General features: G+C 38.2%; 1 protein-coding gene across 4 annotated transcripts in view; it reads left to right on the plus strand.

The window, feature by feature from the left end:
- The window catches only part of SOX5 (SRY-box transcription factor 5), a 1,007,739-nt gene that overhangs the window by 174,733 nt on the left and 807,634 nt on the right, over nt 1-25,372 (plus strand). For all 4 annotated transcript variants that reach the window (XM_035028072.1, XM_035028070.1, XM_035028073.1 and 1 more), the window contains one exon: nt 13,369-13,445. The gene's annotated coding sequence lies outside the window, so the exon portion shown is untranslated. The remainder of the gene's footprint in view (nt 1-13,368; nt 13,446-25,372) is intronic.

Genomic DNA, 25,372 nt, shown 5'->3' on the forward strand with positions numbered 1-25,372 from the left:
AGATGGTGCTAAATATTTGTTCTTCTGGATTATCTGAATTCCAGTCATATTAAGTCAGACCACCAAACTTAGACTATTGCTTTAGCATTCATTGTGTGCGTTGACAGCATGAATTTAACGGCCTATGATTTATCAATATATGATGGGCTTTAAGAAATTGTCTCTATTAAAACCAAATGGCTGTGTAAGGATTTCTGTACTTTTTAAAAGACCACTATTTTAGACGCTGCAAATTCTGTCCTGTCTTTTAAATAGTCATTTGAAAACAACTGCTTATAGTGTTCGGAGCTAGGGAAATTTTTGTTTGGAGAGTATGAATTTCTGTTACATTGTAACTTCTCTCCTGAACTCCACACACACATTTCCTAATGGCTCCTTGGCAACTCCACGTGGCACATGTAAATGAGCCCCGGATGTGCCCTTCACACCTGCTTCCCTGAAGTCTTCCCCTATTCAGTTCAAGGGAAATCCATTCTTCCTATTGCTCAGACCCCAAACCTTTCATCATCCTTGACTCCTCTCTTTCACTTATCCTCCACCTAATCCCTCAACAAAACTCTGTCAGCATGACCTTCAAAATATTCCCAGGATCTGACAACCTTTCCTCGTCTCCACTATTTCCAGTGTGGTCCAAGCCACCATCATTTCTGCTTATGGCTGTAGGCTTCTAACTGGACTCCTGTGTTTGTTCCCCTTCAGTCAATTTTCATATGGCAGCCAGGGTGACCCTTTCAAGTGTAAATCAGATCAGTCATATTATGTCCTCTGCTGCAGTGTCTGCAGCGACTTCCTTCCTCAGGGGAGTCCTTAGCTGTGACCCTCAAGGAGCAGAGTGAGCCCCTACCAGGCTCCTCGCTGAGTTCGCCTTCTGCTCCTCCCCCTCTCATTGGTCTTTCTCTGACATGCTGGTCTTTCTCTGACACCATCCCTCTTAGAGCCTTTGCACTCCTACACGGTACCCTCTGCCTGAAGTGCTCTTGCACATTACCGAATGAGTCATTCCAGCACTTTCTTCAGGTCTTGACTCAAGTGGCACCTTCTCGGTGAGGCCCTTCCTTCTCTTCTAAAATTTTATCTAGCACTTCCCTAAACACTTTGTATCGTCCCTTACTTTACTTTTTCTCCTTAGCCCTTCTCTAACTAACATAGCATGTTTCATTTGTCTTGTTTATGTTTTATCTCCCTGAGTAGAATATTAGCTGCACGAGGGCAAGGAGCTTGGTCTGTTTTGTTTACTGCTCTATCTCTAGAGCCCAAGTTAATTCCTAGCAAACGGAGACATTCAACAGATAGATGTTGAATAAATGAATAATTTAAGGTTGATTTTTTTTTTAAGATTTTATTTATTTATTTGACAGAGAGAGACACAGCGAGAGAGGGAACACAAGCAGGGGGAGTGGGAGAGGGAGAAGCAGGCTTCCCGCGGAGCAGGGAGCCTGACGCGGGGCTCGATCCCAGGACCCTGAGATCATGACCTGAGCCGAAGACAGACGCTCAACGACTGAGCCACCCAGGCGCCCCAATTTAAGGTTGATTTTGACTGCTGTTCTGTATTTTTGGTTACAGAAAGATAATGCACATTGTTTTCTTCTTGAATTCCATGTAGGCAGCTTTGGGTTAAAGTCAAATTCTACTAAATTATTTTTTCATTCCTACTCTCCCAGAAGTATTTGTTTAATTAACCACAAGTATTTGAATTTATTTATCCAACTTTTATTGAACACCAAACTGTGTGCAGGTCACTGCTTGAGGCTCTTAAGAGACATGATCCACCTTTTTAAGGACATATCCAATTTAGTTCGTGAGGCACAACTAGCAAATAATCCATACAATAGGGCTATTTTCAAATATAGGAGAAGGCTGTTTAAGAAGGATTCATAGAATACGTGATCTGAGATTTTTCAGAAAAATATGTTCTCATCCCATCCACTGGTTGTAAGTTGGGGTACATGACTTGATTTTTTTTTTTTTTTTAAAGATTTTCCAAGTGAGTTCATTAATCCACACAATCCATCCATTAAGAACCATTGATTTATTTTTTTAATTTATTTTATTTTATTTTATTTTATGGACTTAATTTTTATTTATTTATTTATTTATTTTAAATTTTATTTTATTCTTATGTTAATCCCCATACATTACATCATTAGTTTTAGATGAAGTGTTCCATGATTCATTGTTTGTGCACAACACCCAGTGCTCCATGCAGAATGTGCCCTCCTCAATACCCACCACCAGGCCAACCCATCCTCCCACCCCCCTCCCCTCTAGAACCCTCAGTTTGTTTTTCAGAGTCTATCGTCTCTCATGGTTCGTCTACCCCTCCAATTTCCCCCGCTTCATTCTTCCCCTCCCGCTACCTTCTTCTTCTTCTTCTTCTTCTTTTTTTTTTTAACATATATTGCATTATTTGTTTCAGAGGTACAGATCTGAGATTCAACAGTCTTGCACAATTCACAGCGCTTACCAGAGCACACACCCTCCCCAGTGTCCATCACCCAGTCACCCCATCCCTCCCACCCCACCCCCCACTCCAACAACACTCAGTTTGTTTCCTGCGATTAAGAATTCCTCATATCAGTGAGATCATATGATACATGTCTTTCTCTGTTTGACTTATTTCACTCAACATAATACCCTCCAGTTCCATCCACGTCGTTGCAAATGGCAAGATCTCATTCCTTTTGATGGCTGCATAATATTCCATTGTATATATATACCACATCTTCTTTATCCATTCATCTGTCGATGGACATCTTGGCTCTTTCCACAGTTTGGCTATTGTGGACATTGCCGCTATAAACATCGGGGTGCACGTAGCCCTTCGGATCCCTACTTTTGTATCTTTGGGGTAAATACCCAGTAGTGCAATTGCTGGATCATATGGTAGCTCTATTTTCAACTTTTTGAGGAACCTCCATACAGTTTTCCAGAGTGGCTGCACCAGCTTGCATTCCCACCAACAGTGTAGGAGGGTTCCCCTTTCTCCGCATCCCCGCCAACATCTGTCGTTTCCTGACTTGTTAATTTTAGCCATTCTGACTGGTGTGAGGTGGTATCTCATTGATGTTTTGAAGAACCATTGATTTAATAGCTATGTCTGTATGTATTATACTTATAGACAGGCAAACATAACTTTCACTTTATCAGGGCCCTCCTGGTACACTCTCACTGTAACTGAAGGTTTCCTAATTTAAAGAAACATTCCAAATGTATTAACTTTGGGGGAATGATCTATATTAATATTAAAAATAGACGTATTTAATTATACTTGCTTCCTCCGGATGAAACAGGTTGTTCTGGTTGCTTGTTTGTTTTGGTTCTTAGTTTGTCAACAAGTAAAGCTGCGACTTCATCTGCAGCAATGTCTGGCTTTTGGAGCATTTGTTGTGGCCAGACTGCCCTTTTGCTGTTTGTAGCTGAATGAGCATTTATGTACTTCCCAAGATACAGTCCTCACACCAGTAATGCATGCCCTTTGTAGGCTGGACTGGTCATGTGCATTCTGTTTGTGATTGCCACCTCAAGTAAAAACTACACTAGTGCAAAGTCTGCAGACTGATTTTCTCGATCTGTTGCATACTGCCCTGCAGATGCCCCTTTTGGAAGTTTTACTTGTTTCAAATTTCGGTGGAAATTTCGGGGACTTTCTTTCTGATTAGTTGCCGATTACTAAACGAAATAAAAAACTCTGATTGTATTTTCCTCATTCAACTTTATATTTAGGTGAAGCTGGACGTATAGACCAAGGAGTATAAACAGTTTGCTATCGCTGTCATTTTGAACTCAGCCATCAAATTCTTTGGTTTTCCTCAGTTTACTCTTCTGTGCATTCTGCTTCCCTTTTTAAAAATATTTCAGGAGAATGAGACAATTAAAATTACTTGCCCTTGAAAATAAAAGCATCATGAGTCTCAGTTTGGAAAAAGGGGTTTATCTCTGGGTTCTATGAGCTAGATGCACACTAATTTACGGTGCTGGAACCAAATGGGTTGAAAATCCTTGTTTTCCCACCAGATGGGTTATTTTAAAATATCACAAAACTTCTGAGGTTATTTACATTACAAATGTGCTTCTTCGCACACATCAAGAATTGAGTACCATGTTTTGACAGTAACTCCTTTATGAAATTATATGTTGCGCAAGTAGAGTAAAATTCAAGTCATTCTCAAGGGAGCAGGCTTATGAATCTGGATGAGGTCACACCTCTTTAAAGATGCAGTTTGATAATCCGACATCAAAACAAAGGAATTCTGTTAATCCTCTCACAAAAGTACAAATTGCTAATCAGATCCCTGGGCTGGGCTGGCAGCTTGGTAAACAATGGGCTTGGCAGAAGAGCAACTTTGGGCGGATAGATAGCTGAGAAGCTTGGGGTACCAACTTTGCCCCTGTGTTAGCCCAGTTGGGCCTGTTGTTTCGAAACAATTATGTTTGTCAATGGAGGTGGTTCTTGCAGTTATTGTGTTCTTGCGCTTTTCTCCTTCCATGTTAATGATGATGCAAATCAATCTTCCTGTCTTTCATTTCACTTCACTGGTGTATAGGCTACTATGCCCCTATATTCTTTTCACTTGGATGCATGTGTCTTTTGAATTTTCATTACACATTCCTTTACAAGCCTAGAGGGTTTTCCTTCCTTCCCACAAATAGTGTGGTGATATTTGAAAAAGGAAGAATAAATCTTAACCCAACTGAAGAAAAAAAAAAAAAAAAAGAGTCTCTTCCAGAAGGTGTAATAGTTAGGATTCCTTTTTTTTTTTTTTTCTTGTAAGTGATAAAACCCGATTTGAGGCAGCTTGAGAGAAAAAGCTGCAGTTTGTTGGGTAAAGGAATACAAAGAAGGCAAATAACTAAACTGGGGGAAAGGCAGGAATGGAGACTGGTCTCAGGAGCAGTTGGGACCAAGAAGTCATACTCTGTCAGGGTTTGATCCCTTTCTCTTGTCTCCCTGTCACTTTAGGTAGTGACTACTCTTTCTTGCTGCAATAGAGATTTCTCCATAGGGGAGGAAATGTCTCCATTGATGACAGCTCAGGAATTTTATAGCTGGCTGCCTTTTCCATCCTACTTAAATAAAATATCTCAGTGAAGGACTCTGATTGGCTTTGCTTCGATCAGGTGCTTATCCTGTGCTAATCAACTCTGTGTATACATGACTTCTTATTTGTCAGAGTGTAGAAGGTGCTTGCTGTTTGTTTTACTCTGTCTTCTTCAGATTTATTGAAATATGTAACTGGCCTGAAGAATTCCACAACCTGACAACTGTCTCAGTGAGTGGAATTATTTTGCACATCTCAACACCACTTTTCTAACTCGCACTCTATTTCACCCTCTTGGCATTTCCAACTTTCACCCAGACATGACTAAGAATTAACTTGAAAGTGAGAAATAAAACCTCTTCATTTTAAAAGGGATTTTCATTAAGATAGTGCACTATTTTGAATACTTCTAGCTAGTTGTGTGTCTTCTATTAAGAGAGTGTTTGGAAATTATTTGGGCACAGTGCGTGTGTTATGAAGGAGTGACAATTATAGTTTTCGTTGTGGAGTTATCTTCCAATAGGTAAGAGCAGCGTGTTTTTGCTACAGTACAGTGTGGGTTGCAGTTGACGTGTTGATTTTCAGTCGGATGAATGATACGGAGCACGGTGAATCTACATCTGTAAGAGGAGAAACCCATCAAATGCAGAGGTTTGGGGTAGAGGCTGCCCCGGTGGGGCCATGCTACCCACAGCCAAAGCTCTCTGAATAAGAGCACTGTCTTTTTAAAAGCAATAGGGGGTGAGGATTGAGGGAGTGCTCACAGCGGTAAGTATAACACAGCTGTGCTCTGTTTATGCTTCGGCTACAATAAAAAAGCTATAAAATGTGAGATGTCATAGCTCCACTTTGCTTTATTTATACTATTTCCTCTGAGCTCTGTCACACTGCACATTCATCTGCTAAGTTGCAGCAAGAATGGAGATTAAAATATCACAGCTCAAAATAGGAGTCAAGCGGAAGGAGATTCATCATAGCCCTATTAAAAATATGTAAATATGGGAATGAAGTCATTTTAAAGCTATACAGCCCTCCTCCTTGATGAGTTAGGATCCCTTGAGCAAGTGGTGGGTAAGCAAAGGACGGAGCTAGGGCACTCATTCCCCATTTCTTCCACCCATGGGATCCTTTTAAGATTAAAGACTTTGAATTGCAAATTATACATGTTTTCCTATAATCATGCCTAAATTAATAATGGCAGGAAATCTGATGCAAAACAAGAAAACAAAAGATTTTGTAATTAAAGATTATACATTGTTCACTTAGTTAGAATTATTAAAACTCATGTATGGAATCTTTTGGACCTCAGTTATGAATGAAATTTGAGAAACCTCCAGGAGTAGGAAAGTTCCAAGAAGGAAACTGAGACTTGTAGATGTGGTCTGGCTTTCCAAAATCCAGTTACTAATGATAAAGCTCAGACTGGAAGTTAAGGTTCCTCCCTAAAACTTTGCTAGTAAATGAGTTCTCATTTCCTCTATCTGTAGTCCTGACAAAAATTTACTCTCTGCTGTCTACATGGTGTGCTTAGGAGAGTCAGGAATAGACTTTTTGGATGGATAAATCTCAAATGGTATTTATTAACAAGCCTTCTGTGCTCTCTTCTGTGTGTTGCTGAATGACTGTTAATGTTTCGGCCTCCTTATTTTCCACGTGTGTTATCATGGTAATAATAAAGGCCAACATTTACTAAGCCCTTACTGGCTGCAGTCCTGTTTGTTTGATATGTAGTCATTATTTTACTCCTCACAACAACCCTGTCCTGTAGGTGTTAGTCCTCACATCTTGTAGAGCACACAGCTAATGAGTGAGAACAGGAATCCAAACCGAGCAGGCTGGCTTCGGAGCCTACACTCTCAGCCACAATGGCCTTTCCGAAACTTTTAGAAAGAGACCAGGAAGAGCACTGGGCTAAAAATAGAAGCCCTGGGTTCCAGTCACAGTCTTGCCATTACCCTAGTAAACTAATTTCCCTCCCCTGTAGAATGCAGTCAAGAAATGATTATATCCTTTCCAGTTTCAACTTGTATGCATTTCTATAGTACCGCCTCATGAAAATAAATTTTTTGAGCAATAACTTCTTTCTGCAGTCTTCTTTAACTGTAGTTTCAGAAATGGCTATGGTGAACATTTCGAATACGTGGTGATTCTAGAATTTCTTTTGTCCTGTACTTTTCACTGTGTTTTAGGTGAATTCTTTTGGTTGCAACTAATAGGACTATCATAGTTAGCTAAAGATTTTCTAGCAGTATTATCTTGAGCATATTTCTTGATCTCTTGTGCCAGTTTCCTTGTCTGTAAAATGGGTATAATAAAAGTCCATACTTAGAGAGTCGCTTTGAGAATTAAGCTAGGTATTACATGTAAAGCACCTGGCATGCTTTATAGTCATTCCTATACAATATCAAAGTGTTTGACTACAATGACTATGGATCACCTCCCATCTCATTTAACATATCTGCCTGTAATGACTCATGCTACCAGTTCTTTTATTGTGACTGGCTGATCAGTTAACTTTTTTGTCCCTTATTCATGTATTAGAAAGGTTATGGTACTATCAGAAGATGTTGTCTATTTGACGTGGGAATATTAGAGCAGGTGGAACTTTGGAACTTGGTTAGATTAGCCCTTCAATGTGATGAATATAATACCCTGAAAGAACAAGTGACTTGTCCCAGAACACTCAGCTAGCTGGTAGAGCACAAAGGTAAAACCTACAGGTCCTAATGGCAGTTTCCAACATAGTGCTGCTACTTAGGGAGTTATTAAATAGAACATGTGAAAGTTCTTGAAATTTGTAAAAGGAACCACAGCACACATCTTAATGGTTTAAATTAGGCTAATTGCCAGAGTATTTCAGATTTATAGTGATTTGAGATTTTAGATCATGTGTCTTTTTGGCAGACTTCACAGGAGGACATGAGGAAATATGCCTCAGGGTGGGGGGGGGAGTGCAGGTGGTCATCCTTCTTATTGACTCTTCAGAAATTGATGTTGTTGGTTTTTTTCCTATGTCAAGTGAGGTACCATGTAATTTTCAACAGTATGGGAAGAAGTAGAGCTGATATACTTAGACAATGTATAAAGTATAAAGAAAAAAATTTTTTATAGTGATTTGGATAATTTAAATAGAAAAATAATCTGATAAAGCATTATAATAATTTTTGAGACACATCTAATTGAGTCACAATATATCTACTTCTCAGGGTCATGTAAGTGCAGGGTTGCCACCAGAGAGGGCTGCCTCCATACATTTTACACCCAAGGTGCCTCTCTCACCCCAGCCTAGGACTACAGGACCCTGAGAGGGATGCTCCTTGCATTTTGTGCCCTCCTAAGTGTCTCACAAACCTCACTTTTGTGCTGGCTCTGCCCCTGTCTGCACTAACGAAACCATCTTTGAGGGGTTTACGTATCACTGTGGCTGGCTCAGGAGTGCAGAGCATCCCATCTGTGCTTGCTGGCCCTGGGGTTGTCCTCTGTGTCTTTTCTGGCTCTGCCCTCTGATACGGTCTCTATCAGTAGAGGCCTCTGTTCTTGATGGTGTAGCAGGGCCCCACCTGGGTTTTGAGCCAGAACAGCTGCTGCTGACCTACCATTGCCTTGAACTCGAGTTCCCTCTTCCTTTTCTCATCCCAAGGCTTTCTCAGTCTTTCTCTGTCACGCTTGTGTGTATGTGTGTGTTGGAAGTTTTTAGGTTTTTGCACATGCACACAACCTGTGAAGAACAACCAATTTTACCTTAGTCTATCTGGGAACCTTCCTTCACCAGTGTTTTATTTCTCCTTTGCCAGGTTAAATGGGTACAAAACTTACAACAGGGATTCTCTGAGAGGCTTCTGATCTCCTTCAACCCCTCCCCAACAAGTGATGTCCATGAAAGAGCCGATAGGCCCTTGGATTCCTTTTATCCAGCTGACATTCTCCTGCCCCACCTCCTTATCGATTTAATAACGAGAAATGCAGAAAGCCTGGCCCCTGTTTCTGAGCTCTGCCTCCCTCCTCGCCTTAGACTTCTTTCCCCCTTCCTCCCTGTGTACATGAGAATTCCTATATTGGCTCTATCTGTTAGGATCCACATTCAGCTTTTGTTTTTTTCACAGGGAATTTTTGGAAAACTTTAAACAACTTTTCACTCTCAAATTCTGTCATTCAAAATTGTTGTCTCACTAGGTAAGCTGATTAATAGCCCCTTTGTTCTGGATAGTAGCTGACCTCCCAGCTTGCATACTGGAGTCTACAAAGGGCCAGACCTCTAGGAACTCCTAATTGAGATAGAGAGTATAGAGGGTCAGGAGGAATTATCACAGCATAGCATACTGAAGATGTGTGGGCTACCACAGGTTATTTCATGGGCTCTCATTCCTTACCTCCCAGCCTAGTTCCTACTCTTAAGTTAGAATACTTTCTTTCCATTATGTATATATACTGTATATCCTACTTTACAGAAGGGAGTAGATCCAGGGTTAGCTCCTTCCAAGAACTACTTACTCATAATCTCTTTTTGACTCTAGGAATTTGGGATGTATATGCTTCCTGAATTTTCTCCCTATATTCTGCTTGCAGAGGATGCAGGCATGTAATCTCATGCAATTTTAATACAATATGATCCATTTTATTTTATGATTAGGAATAGTATTTTATGGGAGAGAAGGGGTGCCTTATTTTGCCTAGAAGTGTCAAAAAGGGCTTCCCAGAGGAGTGAAGCTCAAGTTAGGGATTAAAGATTAATTATAGGCTTTTATAAATAAAATGGGAAGTATATTTTTGAAAGAGCAAAGCTCAGTGAAGAGCAGGACCTTGTCTATTATACTGACCATTGTGTCCCTATCACCTAGCACAGAACTTGGCATCTTGTACATAACTTAAATATTTAGTGTATAAATGGATGAATGACTTTATCTTGAGGGCCATCAAAATTGGTCATTTTGAGTAGGGGTTCAACATGATGAGATTTGTTTTTTATAAAAAATAATATGGTAGCATTGTAGTAATGAATGAAAAGGGAATGAGACAGGGAGAAACTGTTGTAACATATCCTATGAAGGCTCCTGGGAGACTCCTTTTAAGTGATCTCCGACCTCTCTCCAGATACTTAGAGAGTCTGTTACTCTGCACTGAACATATGGTAGTTTCCCACATATGCCTCAAGAAGGCATGGGTACTGACTTTGACTGTTCCCACCTCTTAAGATGGCCCAAGAAAATCTAGAGATAATTCGCAGCATATTTAAGAGTTACTTTCTCAACACCTTCCATATAGGAGATAGAGAGTTGAGGTTTCCAAATGATCTGTTTTTTAGGCAATAAATACATTTTTGTCATAGTCCATATGGACTGCTATAATAAAAATACCATAAACTGAGTGGTTTATAAACAACAAAAATTTATTTCTTACAGTTATGGCGGCTGGGAAGCCTGTAATCGGGGCACCAACACATTGTGTCTGGAGAGAGCCTGCTTCCTAGATAGCCACATTTTTGCTGTAACTTCACATGGTAGAAGGAAGTAGGGAGTTCTCTGGGTCTCTTTGATAAGAGCACTAATCCCATTCCTGAGGGCTCCACCCTCATGAACTAAGCACCTCCAAAGGGCCCACCTCCTAATACCATCACATTGGGCATTCGTTTTTAGCGTACGAATTTTGGAGGGCACAAACATTCAGTCTATAGCTTATGGCATACAGAGTATCTTTTCTGTATTTCTTGTTCAGAGTGGGTCTATGAATTTTCAGCAGTGGCCATGGTAACCTGGGTTCTACATGGTTCATGAATCCGAGCACATAACTGATACTTGTTTTCAGAGCAACAGACTGAAGAGAAGTCAGTAAAATACATGCAGTTTTGTTCCTGTGGGTACTAATTTTCTGTTGGTGTGTCAAATTATTAAAAACTTAGTGGCTTAAAACAATGCCCACTTACTAGCTTGGAGTTCTGCAGGTCGAGTCTAGCATGGCGTGGCTTTCTCTGCCCAGAGAACCACAGGCTGAAATCAAGGTTGGCCTGGCTGAGTTCTTATGTGCACACTCTTGAGGAAAAAAAATCTGCTTCCGAACTCATTTGTGTTGGTAGAATTCAGCTCTTTGTGGTTGTAGAGCTGGGGTCCCTGTTACCTTGCTGGTTATTAGCTTGGGGTGTCCATAGCTCCTAGAGGGATCTATAGGTTCTCCCCCGTCCTGAAGCTAGCAATGGTGTGTCAAATCCTCCTTATGATTCAAATCTCTATTTCCCTCTGTTTTTGACCTCTAGATAAAGATTTAAAAGGTTGGGTCTACCCAGAGAGTTCCCCTGTTTTAGAGTTATATAATATAACCTATTTGGGAGAGTAAAATCCATGATATTCACATTTCTAGGGACTATGCAGAGCATGTTTCCCAATTAGGAGAATTTGGGAGGAGCATCTTAAATTCCACCTACCAAACCTTTATTTATAACATTAAAAAAAAAACACAACAAGTTGTAAATAGCGTCTTAGGGAAAGCAAAAATAAAGGTATGATTTAATTAATATTTTGTTTGAAAACTAGCACATCTTTTAATGAAGCTAATTTTCTAACATCTGACCTTGACAGATCTACTATTACTATCCTTTTTTTTTTTTTAAGATTTTATTTATTTATCTGACAGAGAGAGACAGGGAGAGAGGGAACACAAGCAAGGGGAGTGGGAGAGGGAGAAGCAGGCTTCCCACTGAGCAGGGAGCCTGATGCGGGGCTTGATCCCGGGACCCTGGGATCATGACCTGAGCCGAAGGCAGACGCTTAACAACCGAGCCACCCAGGTGCCCCCTACTATTACTATTCTTTAGAAATTTTACTTGTTTGTGACTCATTCACTTCTGAATATTCCTACCATTCACATTACTAAAACCAAACAAAACATTTCTATATTTATTACTGGGGGTGTGGCAGTGGGGTGGTTTTTATTGTTTGTGCAAGAAAAATAAAAACAATACCATATAATCTATACATAAACACCATCACTTCAAAGTGATTTTTAATAGTAAGAACTTTGTTAACTTGGATGATAAAGTTTTGGGGATTTCTAGATTTAAATAAGGAAGGTACAAGAGTTTAACTAACTGTACAATTAGTCAGTTACAAACTCAGTCAACTACAAGCACATTTCCCCACATACTCCTCATTTCTGACACCAACTGCAAGTTTGAGGGGTTTCTAAAACCACCTTCAGGTTTGACAATTTGCTAGAAGTATTCACTAAAACAGATTATACTCAAAGTTATAGTTTATTACAGGGAAAGAATACAAATTAAAATCAGCCAGGGGAAAAAGTATGTAAGGCTGAGTCTCAAGTTGATAAGTGTAAGGCTAAGGCTGAGTCTGAGTTTGAGGCTTGAAGAACCAACCACAGAGCTTTCATTGTCCTCTCCTTATAGAGTCAGATGCATTACTTTCCCAGCATCAATATGACAGTATGCATGGAGCATTGTCAACTAGGGAGGCTCACTTGAGCCTTTGGTGTCGAGTTTTTAATGGGATGTGATCACATACTGTCCAAGTTTCTGGCCTTTAGTCTCCAGCCCCTCCTGGATGTCACTGTTGGGCTGATACCTTTAGTCTTCAGTTCCTTCCAGAGGCAAAATTGATACTGCATGGTCCCAAGCTTCCATCCAAAATCACTCTGTTTGACTGTCCTGTGGCCAAAGCTCTCAGGCAAGCAAAGACACTCTTGCCAGATATGACATTTGGAGGATCTAGAGATCACCTCTCAGTAGCCAAAGACAAAGGCCAGATCTTTCCTTGCATAAGGTTAACTCTTCACCACACAGAAAAGGAGGGAGGGAAAGAGAAATGAATGCAAATAGTCGTTATCATTTATTGAGGGCATACTGTGTGTCAGGCAGTGTGCTAAGCATTGTTTCCTTTAATTTTTTGAACATTATTAGAATGATGCTATAATTATTTTTCTTTTAAAGATAAGCTGAGATTTATCGATTAAGAGACTTACCCAAGACCATGTAAATTAGTCAATGGTGGAACCAGGATTTAAACTGATGTCAGCCTAACTCAAAAGTACATGATCTCAAAGACTTTACTCTGTTGCCTCCACCAAAACCAAAGGACAATAAGAATATATAATGTAACAAGCATTTAGAAGCAATTATTCTTGAGAATTGTTTTCAGGACAAAGTTGTCATTCAAATGTATAAGAATGTGCACTGATAGTTTAATAATGCAGGATACAGAGGAAGAGGATTGCTATATAGAATGGTTATGCCATTGAATTCATACCTTCCAAGTGGATTCCAGTCAGCACAGTATCATTTAATTAATTCAAAAACATTTATGGGGTATGCATTATATCTCAGGTGCTGTGCTGGCCCCTGGTGACCCAAAGATGATGACAAATATGTTCCTGTCCACAAGGAGCTAGCGATCCACTGGGGTATGTAAACTGTTTATTTATTTTTTAATATTATGTTAGTTTTAAGCAGAACAGAGGAAGTGTAATATGTAAGAAATATTTTGCCTACGAATTTTACAAGCATTTGGAAAAAAAATTTTTTTTTGACTGGATGCTAATGATAAATTTAGTAATTTGGAGGTTGTTGTTCATATTAACTGAATCAAATATTTAAACTCAGCTTCAGGGGCACCTGGGTGGTTCTGATGGTTAAGTGTCTGCCTTCAGCTCAGGTCATGATCCCAGTGTCCTGGGATAGAGCCCCACATCGGGCTCCTGGCTCAGCGGGGAGCCTGCTTCTCCCTCTCCCTCTGCCTCTCCCCCTGCTCATGCTCTCTCTCTCTCTATCTCTGTGTCTCAAATGAACAAATAAAATCTTAAAAAAAATAAACTCAGCTTCAATTTTTTAATATATTCTTTAATAATAGGATAGATCTTTAAAAAATAGTTTTACTTCCTTGCCTTTGTGTGTGTGTGGGGGGGAGACATAGCACTGAGATTTGTCTGCATTTCCTACTTTCATAGTACATGAGGGCAAATGAAGGGAGAATAGGAATGCTACCAGAGCACATCATACATAACAACAATATGCATTTCTTCTTCACACTTGTAATGTTGATACTCTGCTTTTCATTGGTTACTTTAATGATCATTTTTACCTTTCATTTTCTCTTACTTTACTGATTTCTCCAATTGAGCAAAGTCCATATTGGGATAAAATAGGAATCCTTGTTTAGTTAATGTTGATTTTTGGCAAATATGTACTTTATTTAAGTTATAGTTTATAATAGCCCATGCTTACCGTACACCATGAAGTATGCTGGGAGTGGTCCTGAAGAAATAAATACAGCAAATGCAGTAATATAAATAAGAAATATTATTTCCCAATTATACTTTATATATTTTATAGCTTAATATAGAGGAATAGAATTAGAAAATAAAATAATAAATTTAAGTGAACTTGATGTCCAGTAGTCCACTAACAACGATATATTTAGACCTATTTAATACATATATTAATATGCTATCTAGAGTAAGCATTATAAGTGCTGAGAGTGCAGTTGGGATCATTTTAAAATGTGAGCAACCCAAGAAAAAAACATGTCCTTTTTTTTTTCAATATGATTTTAATTTTTAAAAGCATTTAATTTTATAAACCGTATCCATCATCTTTGCATAGATAAATGTTGTGGCAATTTTTTTGAATGAACCTTTTGGTTCCCTAAAGAAATTATGGATACACTATAAATTTATAAATGAAAGGCCATTCATCAGAGTTAAAAATATGAGTGATTCTTATGCTGATGCCCATGTAAACTTAAAGTGGTTTAATATCTATTGGCTTTTGAGTATAGTTAGAACAGCAAAAGAATATAGATACTGTCATACTTACATGGTGTCATAACACTGACAAAATGGTGAGAACGACATGAAATATTTTTTGAATAGCATGGCATTTCCTTGAATTACTGCTGGCAATAGAACATAAATCAACCTTAATGATCGATATTCTAAAGATGTTTATTAATCTATTCATTTAATCTGAAATACTCACTCTTGGCATTTATAGAGCCAGTTCAAAAGAAGTGGCAAGTGCTTCTAAACCCCAGCAGTTACTTTTAGGGGCCCCATAATTATGTCAGCTAAGTCTGGTTGGAATGGAGATTAAAATGCATAAAAATCCTTTCCTCCTAATCTATGCTAAAGATACTTGCTTGACTGAAATATATTTTCTTGTATATGTCTAATAAAAATCTCAATTTTTTCCATCCTTGATGAAATTTACAACATGGCTCTCTATTTGAATCTTCCGTTTTTAATCTGTTTTCCTCCCTCGCTGCTCCCCCAAATTGGAAGACAATCCTGTACTTGTATACTTTGACAGAAAAGGACTGGAAAACTGACCAAATTCCTGTACACCAAATTAAGAAACAGCATATGGTATATGATTTTGACTAAATGTAGACAGGTAGGATGGACAGACGTAAAGATACAGAGAGGGGAATTTTTATTAGATAATAAAGGTCAGAGACAGTAGCAGGTAAGCTGAAGAAGGAAGGAGTATGTGCGTATGTGGGGGAGTAAGATGGTGTGAATGTGCATGCAGGTACGTGTGTTATTTATTAAAACATGGAAAGTCTAGGCAAAGAGCTAACTTCTGCATTAAAATAATGTAAGCAGGACGCAGCTTCTCTCCATTTCTTAGCTTCCACTAAGACACCTTCAGTCTTGGCTTCACTTGGGAGGAAGATGGTGGCAATAGAATTGTTTCAGCATGGACATCCTCTCATGTTTCATTCAGATCAAATAGGAAAAAGAGAGTCTCTTTCCCAGAAGCCCTATCAAAAGTCTCTTTGTACTAATTGGCTTTGATTAGGTCACAGACTAATCCTGCACACCTCTCTTGGAGCAAGAGAGAGAGTCATCTTTATCACTTTCCATGGGCTAGGCATTGGGATTGCCTCCCAGAGGTAAAGGGGGTACTTTTAACAGAAAGAGGGTGTATAGATGCTAGGTAGCAAAATAAATAAATAAATAAATAAAATAAATTGCTGTCAGAAGAAAAATCACAATGGGTATATACACATGAAATTTTGCGTATATTTCCAGAAAACTGTAGATTTCCTAGCAATCCATGGATTCTAGATTAAGAAACTCTTAAAAGTAACAATGAATCAATGCCTTCTGGAATAAATGAAAACCAGCATTGATATCCACAGCCATCCAGGAAAATGTGTTTTTACTTAGATTGTTTCCTGAAAAAAGACACAAAATGCATGCAATCTATAGTTAGTTGTTTAAGTGATAATATTAAATTAAGAATGAAAAAGAAGTTATATTTTCTTGTTAGCTAAAGTAGAAATGAGTGGTTCACCTTGAAGGCGTTTCTGTAACTATTATTGTGTATGAGGAAAAGAGACAAAATCTTTTATTCGCGGTGAAAACTTTAAATTGGCAACGTCGGAAGACCTCTATTAGGATAAAAAGAAGTTTTCCAGTGTTGGTTCAACAACTTTTATTGTGATGGGGGCCTGTGTTTATGTGCATCCTAAATCCCTTCAATTTAGTAAAAAAAAAAAAAAGTATTAATCAGGGAATAAAAGGCAGAGCATAAGGAATACTGTCAATTATATTGTAATAGCAAGGTAAGGGGACAGATGGCAGCCACACTTGTGGTGAGCACAGCATAATGTATAAACCTGTGAAATCACTGACTATATACCTGAAACTAAGGTAACATTGTGTGTCAACTGCACTCAAAGAAATTTAAAAATAAATATTATTACTTGGAAAAAGATATTAATCAGGTCTATGAAAGTGATTTGTAAAGAATATCCTTTTGATGACTAGCCCAAACTATCTGTAGATTTGCTGATTTTTTTTTCTTTTTAGCTATATTTTTTTGTTTTAGAACATGTTGGTGATGTCAGTTGTTTCTTTAAAAATTATTTTTGATTGAGAAATCTTAAGAAAATTGGTAGAAAGTACAGGTCAATCATTGGAAAATGTGGATACTTTAAAAATGCCTACAGAGTGATTGTGTACTTTTCATTAATATTGGTTAGAAAACAGTCTTTTAATGATGGTGGACACTGACATAGCAACTGCCAAGGTAACAGTCATAAATATGCTTTATTTTTACCTAGATTTCTCAGTTTATTGACAGGCAGGAGTTAGCCTGGGATTCTAAGTTGCATCTCTGAACACAAGAGGAGTTTTTCTTAAGTGAATCAAAATATTACTCAAAAATGGGAAGGAATTCCATGAGTGCCAGATATTTTAAAAGAATAAACATGTTAATTGAAGTTGGGTTTACTGTGCCACCTTTTGTCTCTTCACACAAGCAAAAACCCTCTGAGGTTTTAACACTCTTCCTCATGAATGGATAAGCTTTTTAACCCAAATCTTCTACTTGTGACTAAAGTGATTTGTCATTGCTCCTTGTTAAGTTTGGCATTCTCAGTTGTGAAGAAAGACATTATATTTTTCTCTATCAACTAATGCTACTGAAATGCTACAGCTGTTTGGAGGGTGTCCACTTTTCAAAATATTTCTGCAAAGGCTGTAATGTATCTGGCTTTCCACACAGACATGTTATTTTTAAAAACTCTTGAAAACCTCAGTTTACCACCAGTTGTTGCTTCAACTGAAAAGTTTGTTCTTATTCGATCTGTTACCACTCCGTGTATATATGGGGTTTTTGTTTTGTTTTGCTTTCTAGATTACAGCATATCTTTACACAGTGTCAATTATCTGTGAATAGGAAACAGCAGGTAGTTCATTCACTGAAAACCAGTTTACAGATTTTCTTGCTATACATTTCTCTGTTTTTCAGATTCAATTTTAGATTTAACCAAGATAAGGAGTTGCTTCTCTCCAGTCACATTTGTCATCAGTAGAGTTTAGAGAAATGAGTTTTTTTAAAGAACAAACTTTTAAAAATATATAATTTAAAATGTTGTTATTCTTCCATTTTGGCTAAAACAAATCGATGGATATTTTTAAGGCTGTGAGTTAAAGCAGGAAGAAAGTGTCACTCCTGTAATCTTTTCTAAAGACAAAAGATAGAGGACCAAAATACTGTGAAAGCAATCCATACTGTGTTTTGTTTTTTGGGGTTTTTTTGTTTGTTTGTTTGTTTTTTTACATGGTGTCGAATTCAGCTGTGTAGGTGTGAGTTTCAGATAAGAGTAAATGCTTTTACAGACGTGAACAGTCAAAACATTCCCTATTATCTATTTTAAGGGCTTTTTAAGGAGAAGGAATGGGTTTAATCCGAGACCCCAGAGCATACATTTCTAAAGACAGCTGCCTGTCTGAATAGGGAATAAGCTAAGCGGTGAACAGGAGAAAATCCACATACATATTTGAGTTTCACTTTAGAACTTTTGATAGCTTTGGTCACTGATTGGAGTTTCTCTCCGACTAGGAGTCAGAGACAAAGCAGGTAATCTACATAATCTTTCCCACGTTTTCTAAGAGTGCCTGTAGATGAAAACATGTCAGACAACTGGTCAAATAGGGCCTAAAGTTTTCTCTGTTTATTTGTTTTAAATCCATTCTTTACTGAGAAGGAAACAAAAAGAAAGCTTGAAGTTGGTGACAGACTTGGGTTCTTGCCACATTCCCAGCTTACTTCGTGGACAGCTCTCTACTTCAGAGAAAGTTAATGTTTTCCAGAGATGTTCCATAGGTATTCTAAATCATACTACAGACACCTGCTCCTTTATATGGATATGTTCTCCACCTAGGATGAATCAGAGTTGGTTTTTTTTTTTTTTTTTTTTTTTTTTTTAGTGTGCTTCCTTTCAAAAACCTCGTTAATCTTAGTGTGCAGAATTTAGGGAGAAAGTTGTGTTTTGCTAGTTGACACTGTTTAATGTAAATGATTTATGATTATTCCTTATGTATACACAATAGGCACTTTATAAATTGGATTGTTCTAGGAGTAACATGATACATAAATGTTATTGCTATAAATTCTGAAGTTGGCTATATATTTTTGTATCATGTAACCAGTTGACTTATAAGTGCTGACTATTCCAACCTGCTCTTTCTACTCAATATTCTAAGTGGTGACTTAGGTAAGCCTAGCAGAGATATACACAGAGGCGCTCGAGCTCTACAAGAACAGGACATCTTGGCACCTCTCCAGCATGGCTTCTGGCTATCTTCCAGGGGTAATGGCAGAAAGAAGAAAGGATGAGAGGGGAAACTGAAACTATATGTAGTAAAAAGATGAATCTAAATGATTTTTTGCCCAGTAAAGTCAAGAGCCAACAAAGAGAGAAAAGGAAAAAGCAGAGCAAACAGGAGAAAAGTATTAGTAAAACCAATTCGGCAAAATTTAGTTAGATACCACTTCACAGGTAAATTTTCATCACATAATATTAAATAAAGGTAAAAGTAGTAATAGATTAACATTAAAATTAATAGATTAGCAGCTATGTAATTGTATATTTTTTGTATCAATAGGTACTGTATGTATAGACATAAAAATGTTTAGTTTTTTTTTTTTAATTTCTGTGAATGAAGTGTTTGAGGAATGGAGTTTTACAAAACATTTGATTCTGCTTGTAGACGAGGCCATTTTATAATACGTGTAATGCTGTTACACTAATAGCTCTCATTTTTTACCATGAAGAGTCATGGTGATTTTCTAAGATCCTAAAGAAGTTGAAAAAAAACAAAAAACAAAAAAACTCTGAATAACTGGTCATTTTATATCTAAGTAATTGTTAAATACCAAACTCATCTAAAATGTTGAGTTAGAGGGCAAGGAGTAACAGCCATATAACTGACCAGCTTCCATAGCAATTTTTGCTAAGCCCTGGTGTTGACTGCTTACCTGATCACACAGTCCTGGCGTCGGGGCTGATTTGAATTGTTGTTCTATGCCCTAATTTGTGTAAAGAAGAACTGGGCTGTGAAGAATTCTATTGTGTTTATAATGTCTATTCTGATAGTGATTTTATAGTCCATTTTGTAGGCTGTTTCAGTTGATTCCCTTCCCCCATGCCCTCTTAAGTACTACTGTCTACCCAATCAATCTGGTTACCCATGAAGCCAGTTCACATCAGCTATTGCAGGGGCTGAAAATATAAGATCAGTAATTTTAAAACCTTGAGGTTCCTATGCTCCACAAAAGACTAAATCTTAGCAGGCAATCCCATGTGAAAAGATCATGAGACTGAAACCAGTGGTGTGTGTGTGTGTGTGTGTGTGTGTGTGTGTGTGAGACTTGTAATAGCAAACATTTATTTGGCTGTTACATTGAAGGAAATATCCTAATTTGCTCCTTTATAACTTCTGCAATACATTTTTAATTGTCATACTTTCTGGAGCTATCCTGGTGCATGCATTGGAAAGAATATGCATATGCAGATATCTCTATATTTGTAGGCACTATAGTCAAAACAACTTATTTGCCTAGCTGCAAAGCTGACTTATTCACCCACTCACAAACTCCCTAGAGGAAATAAGGCATAAAAGGTCAAATAGAAGCAATAAAGCCAATGATCTTTTACAAAAAAAAAGTTACTTCAGAAGTTCTCAGTGGCACTGTGCGTCTTCTGGAAGGGAGATCACTCCATTCCCTACCCATTCCCGTGTCTTCAGCAGTAGTTTTGGATTCATTTTAGAAGAGGGAAGCCTATGTCTGCATTGCTGCTGCAATCCACTCAGGTAAGCTGGATTGAAATCCCAGAGAGACTGCTGTCCCAGCCTACACTATGGGAAGATTCTGTGCAGATAGAGGGATTTACAAACCTCAGTTCACTGATCCTGTAGAATCTTAACCACTATTTAAAATTCTGCTTTGTCTTGAAGGAGGTTAAATTTAAATGCAAGACCTCCAGATTTAAACACACACACACACACACACACACACGTGATATCAGAAAAAGCCCATCGCTTTTTGTTCAGTATGGAATACTTAGAGTAACTATCATTAACTGAAGACTTTCTTTTTGCCAGGTACTGCTTTTCGTCTTTGCATGTAGCATCTAATTTAAGCCTCCTAAGTATCTCGTGAAGCCAGTACTATTATTAAACCCGTTTTTCAGCTTAGGGAATTGAGAGAGAAAGAGAAATTGAGTAACTTGCTGTGACTCAACAGCTAGTAGAAGGTGGAGTCAGGATTCGGAGCCAGGCCGAGAGATGCGGGGTTGAAGCATGCACTGCCAGGTTGACTTGTAAGCAATATGTAGTGCTTCATGTGTGAAAAGAATCTAGTGGGGCCGTCATTTAGTAGGAAGTAGGACTTGAACTTCTTTTTCTTTTTCTTTTTTTTAAAGATTTTATTGATTTATTTGACAGAGAGAGACAGCGAGAGAGGGAACACAAGCAGGGGGAGTGGGAGAGGGAGAAGCAGGCTTCCCGCAGAGCAGGGAGCCCGATGTGGGACTTGATCCCAGTACCCTGGGATCATGACCTGAGCCGAAGGCAGACGCTTAACGACTGAGCCACCCAGGCACCACTTTCGTGAAATTTTAAAAATTTTTTATTTAATTTTTTAAAAAGATTTTATTTATTTATTTGGCAGAGAGAGACAGTGAGAGAGGGAACACAAGCAGGGGGAGTGGAGAGGGAGAAGCAGACCCCCACGGAGCAGGGCGCCCGATGCGGGGCTCGATCCCAGGACCCTGGGATCATAACCTGAGCCGAAGGCAGACGCTTAACCAACTGAGCCACCCAGGTGCCCTGAACTTCTTTTTCTTGTACTAATGGTCACTGCATCTCTTGCTCAGGCCCTGTTATGACCAAGGGCAAGTCTTATTTGAGACAGCTGGTCAGAAGTGAGTGAAAAATAATCAATGGCCAAAGAAGAGAAAGGAATGCACTGGTTAATATGAGGATCTGACCCCAGGACCTTGCTTTCACTATTGCCACAGTAAACAAGCAGGCTAATGAACCACAGATGTTCGTGTGTCATTACTGTCTTGCAGTTTTGTCTTTGCCATGTCCCCAGACCCTTCTCTAAATTTGCAGTTTTGTTTTTGCCATGCCCCCCTACCCTTCCTGGGTAGCTACCATCAAGGAGGACAGTGCCCTCTATGAATATGTATTCGGTACCAGATACAGCAATTCATTCTTTTGAAAAGCACTTTATCACTTTGGTGTTGATAAACATACAAGCAATAATCAGTAGTTAGAAGTTTCAGGCTAAAATGGATGCCATTATTAGTGACTTGACAACTTCTCCTGTGAATTCCATGTGTGACACCAAGACTGGATTGCGCTACCCGGATCTGCACAGATCGGTTTTTAGAGAAGCTCGCTTCAAGTGCTTCTCGTGCAATGGACACTTTGGTTCTCAGAACTGCAGTAGTCACTAATTTCCAAACTCTGAATATGTAAAATAAAGTACTTGCACAAAAAACCTAGGCGCTCTATAGGTCAGAACATTTGTTTAAACTAATACAGAATTAGCTTTTTCAGTTCCAGCTCCCTTTTTCCTATCCATTTGCCTTGCTAATAAGAAGGCCTTAACTTATTCCTGTTCAGTTACCTTGTGCCATGATACCTCTCCTTTTTGGATTTTTTTTTTTTTATTCTGAGTTGAGCAGACCTTCCTAGTTCATGTAGAGAACTTCCACAGTAATGATAAAACATAAAGGTGCTCGATAAACAAGAATGGTGAAAACAATGAAGTTTAACTCAGACTAGGCAAAATAGCATCTCTCAACCCAGAACTTCTATTACATTTTGAAATTGGTCTTTACAGATATTTTTCTCTGCCTGAAACATGTGTGCTAGTTCTATTTATATAAGGGAATAGTGACATCCTGTGTGTAGCTAGACTAATTGCCTCTGTAATTAACCTATTTGAGAAGGAAGTTGCATAGAAATAAAATACCATTGAGTACTGAAAGAGGTAATTTTATCTTGAAGCAAACCTCTAACTTTACCAGACGGTGTGGACTAAACAAAAAGATTCTGTCTCCTTCCCTTCCATCTTTATTTTCTTCCTTCTTTTCCTTGTCTCTAGACAATTGCACTGTCTTTTCCATTTTCGCTCTATTACCTTTATTTTCCATACGGTGAGGTAAAGATCTAGTGTTATTATGAGTGAATATTCTGTTTTAAAAATAGAACTGAGGATAGATGGAAGTGTGGTGAAGGAGACAGTCTTTTTGTCTCAGTGGTATTTAAGGGTCTTTTTTGGTGAAGGGTAAGATATGCATAGAATCATTTTGGTGTCTCAGGCATTGGGGATGAAAATCTTAGCCTTCTTCCTATCCCTTGATAAAATATATATTAATTAAATTTAGAGAAGGGTCTGGGGACATGGCAAAGGCAAGATTTTTCTTTTGACCTCTTAAATCCAGAATAAACTATTAGAAGGCAATATATTACAATACAGTGCAGTTTTTGTGGTCAGAATTATTCAGACCTCACTCAAACATATGACTAAGGGGGAAAAGAAGAGCAGTTTTTTTTCCCCCCCAAAGTGTCCCTTTCAACATTTTAAAAGGTAAGACATTGCCAAGACATTTCTGAGAACAGTGGGACAAAGCAAGAGCAAGAGGCATAGAACAAATTAGTCAAAAGTGTCCTGCTACTTATGTCCTGACTTACCCTCAGATCCCAGCAAGACCCAGCTCTCAGGGCTTTGCTCAACCCTAGCTTCTTGTATAACCTCCTGTTCCATAATCAAAATGGTATTTTGAATCAGATAGCTTGTTTCAGACTTTTTTTCATGAGATAACAAATGTTATGTCATCATTGATAGATTTTTCAAGTCTGGTAACTAAATTTGTATTTTGCATGTTATACTGACTTGAAAGAGCTTAGTTTAAAGTTATGAACACTACTAAGGAGAATTTCCTTGTGAAATATTTGAGAATTTTAAGCCAAAGTAAGCGTAATCACTGTATTATATAATGATGGCTGAGAGCAGAATAGTGGTTTGGAGTTTCAGACCGTGGTGGACTTGGATTCCTCAACTTGTAGGACAGTCTTTCTGTGCCTCAGTTTTTTTTATCTGAGATGTGGGGATAAAAATTCCCCTTTAATAAGATAATCTTGAGACTTGAGTGAAGAAGCATTCATGTAATACCATGCATAATGCCTATAAATAAACGCTTAGTAAATAGTAACTAATATTATTCCAGCTAACATTTGATAAAGCAAAATGATGTGGATACTAGTTTATTGTGAAAGAATTTAATCTTATCTGGCTGAACTATTCTTCAAATGGATTTGTTTAATGACCCTCTCATTTATTGTTTTATAATCTTTACTGTGGTAACTTTTCACTTCTATTGATAATTTATAGTAGCAATAGCTGGATTATCATTCTTGGAAGATGGTGCAAGGACATTTTTAGAAAATATTTTTTCTTGGGAAAAATATGAAGCAAAAGAGGAGAAAGAAACACTGCAGAAAGTTTTCTTGTTCATCACCTTTGTGATTAATCCTTAATAATCATTAACAATTGCTCCTTATGAGTAAAAGGAAACGCTCAGCTCTACAAAACTGGTCATTTGGTCATGGCTATGTTTTGGCAATTGTGCTAATTAAGTATAGTATCTATGATCATTGGGGTGTCCAGCAGCTTTATGCGAGTCTCCCATCTGTTTTATTGGCCATGTTCAGTAAGATAGGGAATTACATGAATCAGAAACTCAGAAAACCATCCTCAGGAGATTCAGATCCAGTCACTGCTTAGTATCACAAGATAATTCACTCATCCATTCAACAGATATTTATTGGGAGTACATTACATGCTACCTACTGTGTCAGTTTTGAAAATACAGTCGTGAATAGAGTAGACAAGGCATAGGGCCTCACAGATTTTACAGCCTGACAGAGAAGACACATAACATAAAACAAGTAATTACAATGAAATATGTAAGTCTTATAATAGGGGAATTTTTTTGATCTCTTAGCCAACTGAGTTGTGAATTCCTAATTGTGGATAGTGGGGGTAGGGGTATTCCTCCTTGCTTTGAATTTCCATAGCATTTTATCTGTACCTCCATTTGGAAATACCTTCCTCCTTACATTTAGTTCCTTCTGACTGTGGCATATCTTCCAGGACTTCAAGTTCCTTAGGAGCCAGGCAGGATACATGTGAGAGTGTCCTTAGCATCTTTCAGAGGATATATACTTGTGCACTCTACATAGTAGTTACTAAATCAGTGCTGTTGAGAGAACTGAAGCAAAGAAGAAGTGTTAGCGGTTTACTTCCATCATCCTTTCTGTTTTAAATTCTTAAATATTTCACTTTGAAGTTTCTCCTTCTTCATATGCATTGTGGTTAGAGGGAGGTAAATAACCAATTGAAAGTCATTATCCCTTCTTTTATCCCTCTCTCTCATCTATTATTCTCTCAAAGTTTAATCCACAGCAATCTCCTCTGGAATAAATTAATTATTATTTGTAAGACTTTCCAAGTTTGCTGT

This window comes from Mirounga leonina, unplaced genomic scaffold (genome assembly GCF_011800145.1).
Source record: "Mirounga leonina isolate KUSES-001 unplaced genomic scaffold, KU_Mleo_1.0 Mir_201, whole genome shotgun sequence".
Taxonomy (NCBI): domain Eukaryota; kingdom Metazoa; phylum Chordata; class Mammalia; order Carnivora; family Phocidae; genus Mirounga; species Mirounga leonina.